This window comes from Otolemur garnettii, unplaced genomic scaffold, assembly GCF_000181295.1.
Source record: "Otolemur garnettii isolate 467f Iridium unplaced genomic scaffold, OtoGar3 scaffold00075, whole genome shotgun sequence".
Taxonomy (NCBI): Eukaryota; Metazoa; Chordata; class Mammalia; order Primates; family Galagidae; genus Otolemur; species Otolemur garnettii.
This window is the reverse complement of record NW_003852470.1, coordinates 2,871,730-2,877,306: the sequence shown is the minus strand read 5'-3', so window position 1 is coordinate 2,877,306 and position 5,577 is coordinate 2,871,730. Positions and strand designations below refer to the sequence as shown.

The 5,577-nt window shown below is 45.0% G+C and overlaps 1 long non-coding RNA gene across 2 annotated transcripts in view; it reads left to right on the top strand.

The window, feature by feature from the left end:
- Positions 1–10: 10 nt before the first annotated feature.
- The window catches only part of LOC111726685, a 38,502-nt gene continuing 32,935 nt past the window's right edge, over positions 11–5,577 (top strand). For both annotated transcript variants that reach the window (XR_002774403.1, XR_002774402.1), the window contains exon 1: positions 11–227. This is a non-coding gene — a long non-coding RNA (uncharacterized LOC111726685). The remainder of the gene's footprint in view (positions 228–5,577) is intronic.

Here is a 5,577-nt window from a genome sequence, read left to right as displayed (position 1 = left end):
GTTACCGGACCCCGAACCGTCCAGGACTAGATGGAGACACAAGTTACCGGACCCCGAACCGTCCAGGACTAGATGGAGACACAAGTTACCGGACCTGAACTGTGCAGGACTAGATGGAGACACAAGTTACCGGACCTGAACCGTCCAGGACTAGATGGAGACACAAGTTACTGGACCTGAACTGTGCAGGACTAGATGGAGACACAAGTTACTGGACCCAGCGAAAGGTACGTGAAAAATGCTCCTCTAAATATGTCACACCTCAGAGAGCCCAAACGCACCTTCTGGTTAATGAGGGGAAAGGAAATTATCTGGATCTCGCCTTTATTTGTTTTTTGAATGGAATCTGTTAAAGCAGAGATCAGGGCTGGGCACAGTGGCTCAGGTCTGTAATCTTAGCACTCTGGGAGGCCAGGGCAGGTGCCAGCTTGTGCTCATGAGTTTGAGACCAGGCTGAGCAAGAGCCAGACCCTGTCTCTACTAAAAATAGAAAAATCAAGGCAAGAGAATCACTTGAGCCCAGGAGTTTGAGGTTGCTGTCAGCTATGACTCCATAGAACTCTACACAGGGCAACAGCTTGACACTCTGTCTCAAAACAAACAAACAAACAAAAAAACCAGATCAGAAGGCTTTTTGTGGCAATAAGATACTAAATTATAAACAAGACCTGAGGGCCATGCCGGGCATGGGTTGAGTCACGCGCCTCTGCAGGTAAGGAGTGAACTGAACTCTGACGGACACTGACCCCCACGTCCTGCTCCACAACTGCAGCTTTAATGGTACAAGAGACTGGTTTTAGTAACTTTGTCCTGTAGTCGACCATCAGCCAGGTCTGCTTCTGGTTGATTACAGAGACAAAACGTGCTAGAGGTGCCGCCTCCCTGCCCCTTTGATGGATAGGGACTAATTAGGACCCGTTTGAATGTGAAGTCTCCGCCCCAGGTGAATGTGGACATAGTAAGCATGTCTGCTCACTACACACCACACACCCTCTCTTTTGAATCTCATAGCTCCTCCTGCAACCTGTTGAATTTGTATATTGGCCACCCCATCCAGCATGCCTCTTACCCTGCCCCCCAAAGTGCCCGCCTTTGGGCTTTGCAGAATGTTGGGCTTCCCAGACTGCAGCTGCAGCCCTCTTTAGGAAATGATGTTCTCCTTTCCAAATGTATAGATAGCAGGATTTTCTTTTTTGTTTTTTAGGTTTATGTACTTTGCATTAAAATAAGTTGTAAGAGAAAAATACATAACAGCAGGATATGTGAAAGCAGAAATAGTAGCACAATCAATAGAAGAAAGACTTCAGAGAAATTATCATTAAATTGGTGGACAAGCTTATATGTGTGAAAAAGGCTGTGTGACTTGGAGTCTAAGCAATTAAAAGGCAATACATAGATCAATTCATAGATCACTGGAATTTATAAAGTACATCTGGAAAATGGAAATAGACATTAAAAATTGAATAATTTCTGGCTTGGCACCTGCAGAACAGTGGTTACAGCGCCAGCTGCATACACCAAAGGTGGTGGGTTTGAACTTGGCTGGGGTCAGCTAAACAATAATGACAAATGCAACAACAAAAAATAGCTGGATGTTGTGGCAGGTGCCTGTAGTCCCAGCTACTTGGGAGGCTGAGGAAAGAGAATCGCTTAAGCCCAAGAGTTGGAGGCTGCAGTGAGCTGTGATGCCATGGCACTCTACCCAGGGTGACATAGTGAGTCTGTGTCTCAAAAAAAAAAAAAGGTAATAGTTTCTCTATCTCTGTATCTGTCTATTTTTTGGGAAATATTATAACATATGACATAAATTTTCAGAATGGAAGGTGAAACATATAATAGGAAAAGGCAGTAAAAAATTAAAAATAAAACAGATTCTATTTGTAATAGTAACAAAAAGGATCACATACTTTAAATAGTGTATATTTAACATGGAATGAAGTAGGCATAAATGTGAATAAAACTAAAAAGCTTTTAGGATGCAAAAGGAAAAAAAATACATGAAAAATCATACCTTGTTTTTGGAGAAGAAGGTCAATCAACAAAAGTATAAAATTCTCTCTAAGTAAATATACATTTAATACAATCCTGATAAAATCATCAAAATATTTTAAAAAATGTGATCTACTTACTCTGAAGTTTATTAATTTATTGTGGTGGATAAAACAATTTTAGAGATATTTTCAAGAAAGAAATAAAGATGACTAAGCCAAAGTGATATTAAAGCATTCTAAAAATAAATAAATGTATTTTATTATTTTAATAGAGTTAAGGAGTACATGTTTAATCTCATCATACTACACAGTGGTGGAGTCTGAGTTTTTGGTTTACCAGCCACCTGAACAGTGTACCTCAAACCCACAGATAATTATTTATCCCTCAGCCCCTCCCACCCTCCTGCTCTGAGTCTGCAGTGTCCATTACAGCCCACCCGGGCCCTGGTGCAGTCCTTATTTAGCTCCCCTTTACAAGTGGGAACATGCAGCATTTATCTTTTGTTCCTGAGTAACTTCACTTAGGACAATGGCCTTTAGTTTTACCCAGGTTGCTGCAAATGACTTTATTTCCTTCGTATCACTGGGCAGTGCTCCCTGGTGTGTGCAGGAGCACAGGATGCATTTCCTCTACCCACTCAAGGGTTGATTCATGCTTAGGTTGATTTCGTATCTTTGCAATTATGAACTGTGTTGCGATAGACATGCTGATGCAATGCGGCATCTTTGTGATGGAAAGATGTCTTTTCCTTTGGGTGGGATGGCAGGATCAAACGATCGATCGACTTTCAGATCTTTGAGAAATCTCCATGCTGATCTCCACAGAGGTTGTACTAAATTGTGTTCCCACTGACAGTCTATAACTGTTTCCTTTTTAGTGTATGTTCTATGATTTTATTAATGGCTGTTTAAACTGGAGTAAGATGGTATCTCTTTGGGATTTTAATTTGCATTTCTGTGATTCTTTTATTTTTATTTTTTTATTTCAAATTAATATGAGGGTGAAAATGTTTAAGTTATGTTGTTCTCACTTTCAAAGTCAAGTTCAAGTAGGAGAGCCCTTCACTCAGGGGGTGCGCTGACACCCCTGAGCTGTGCACATTAGGTGAGATCCCACCAGTTGCCCTCCTCCCACCAACAGTCCTCTCCCCTTCTCCTCCCTTCTCCCGGCTCACCCCTGATATCAGGATTTTCTAAGTTGACAGGTCCACACCCTTCAGCTGGCCTGTGCCCCTGGGGCTGGTGGGGGAAGCTGACTGTATTGGTACAGCAACAAGGTTCTGCAAACTTCAAGACTCCAATATTATCACACATAGAACACAGGCTCTTGGTTCTGAAAGGTTGGGCACCACTGTCATTCCTCTGGAGGTGGGAGGGCTTCAGGTGCGTCGGGCAGGGAGCCCGGCACCCCAATCTATCCTGGAGGGGAAGTGAATCTTTTTGACCCCTCCATCTCTCCCAGCAACAGTAAACACAACCTGTGGGGAGGACGCTTTGCTCACCCACATGGCATGCTGTGCGCCTACCCTGGCTTATCAGGTTCACGACTTTGCACATTTACAAGTGTTCAGTAATATTTGCTAAAACACATGGATCATTTAATTATTTATTTTTGCCAGATTGGTAAACAGGTCAGTCAATAGAATTTAGGAGTGGAGAATGAAGCCCCCTTCCACTGCAGCCTCCTAGCACCTCCCTGCCCCACCCTGTGTTGTACCCAGCATGAGTAGAATTACAGAGAAAATGCCAGCACACTGAGTTCAAATTAGGTATGGGGTCCTTTATTGGCTAGCTGATGGGTTCACACCCCAAATTCTCGGCCCGCTATAACAAAGGAAGAGAATTTTTATACCTTTTTTCTGTTGGGGGGAGGGAGGTAGGTGAAATCTTTGCAAGGTTAGATTTACAGGGTTGGGGGTTGGTTAGTTACCAGGGGAACCTAGGATAGGAATGCGTTTTACAAAGGTCTGCTGTAACTCTGGGCTAATCCCCCCTCTCCAAGAATATGTTTGTTTAACAGCCCTTTCCCGCAAGGCCTGAGTGCTGAAGGGGGTGCTGAGGGGAGGAGGAAAGAGAGTGCAAATTGGGGTTTGTTGGCCTTTCACCCAGAGGCAACTGCAATCACTGGCTCCTTGGGCTCCATTCCCCTAAGTGGCAGCACATCAAGGGCCATAAACGCACCCGTGTGCATGAGATAATGAGAACGCGAGTACATGAGTCCTATCCTGCTGCTGGTGTTTCTGTCCACCCAGCGTACCTTGCAGATGGGTCCACATTGGCAGCGGGAGATCCGCCCCTTCCAGTAACAGCTGCTTGGACCCACAGTGAGCGGCTGCACTGCAGTCTGTTTAACCCATCCCCCAGCGGCACTGTCCCCCAGTGACACTGTCTGGCCACTTGCTATTTCAAGCCAGAGCAGTCAGCAGGATGGGCCTACTTCCTGGTGCTTGGAGGCTGTTTCTGAGATACTGGCAGAGCTGAAGTTGTTGGGTCAGAGGCCAGGTACACTTAAGATTCTTGAGCCAAAATGCTCTCCAAAGAGAGCGTCCCCGTGTGTGGGTCCCCATGCACGGGTCCCCATGCACACCACCACCAACACCACAGCAGGGCCCTTCCCCAGCTCTCGGCAGCTGGGACAGTGCTCACCAGGACCTCAAATTTGGTGTTTTGAAAACTGAGTTTTGAAAATGGTTTCTTTTTAAGGAATTCAAATTACTTCAAACTACTAGTGTTCTGTGTGCTTTGTGTGACATTTTAGGGGTAATAACAGCTAATTTCTGCAGCCACTGACCAGCAAGTGTGGGTCATTTGAAAAGTTTTGAGATACATAAAAGTCAAGCAATGTAAAATCCTCATGGATGGAAACAAATGAAGCCCTCCCAGCAGTGCTGATGTGTCCAGCCAGTCGAAACCTGCACAGTGACGCTGAGAGGACGCTATCAACTGTGTGTCTTGGGAGTGAAATAACGGACCGTCGCACGGTCTGTCTCAGTAAGCAAGTGTTGTTCCTGTCCCCCTTGAAGCATAATTATCTGAGGCTGTCTTCTAGAGAAAGCAAACACTTGACTAAGGTGTGTTGTGGATGGGTGTGGGATGGGGCCCCACTCTCACTGAACCCATACTTGGTGGGTGTCCAGTTCCTCACACTGGGTGGGGCCCAGAGAGCTAGAAGTGCTTTCTTGTGTTCTCCTTGTGCATGGGAGAGCTGGATTAGACTCAGCCTCTGTTTGCCCTCTCTGGGGCTCACCAGATCAACTCTGGGGACTGGGTGCTTGTTTTGGAAGCAAGAGGTCCAGGTCAGATCTTTTGGAAGCATCTTCTTGATGCACATGTCTGTGCATGTACCCACACATGTACACATCTGTACACACATCTGTGCATGTACATGTATGCATACATGCCTATGTGTGTACATGTCTATGCATGTTATCTGCAAGTGTACATGTCTGTGCATGTATCTGCATGTATATACATCTGTGCGTATATCTGTATGTCTACACATCTGTGCATGTATCTGCATCTGTACACGTCTGTGCAGGTATCTGCATGTGTACACATCTGTGCATGTATCTGCATGTGTACATGT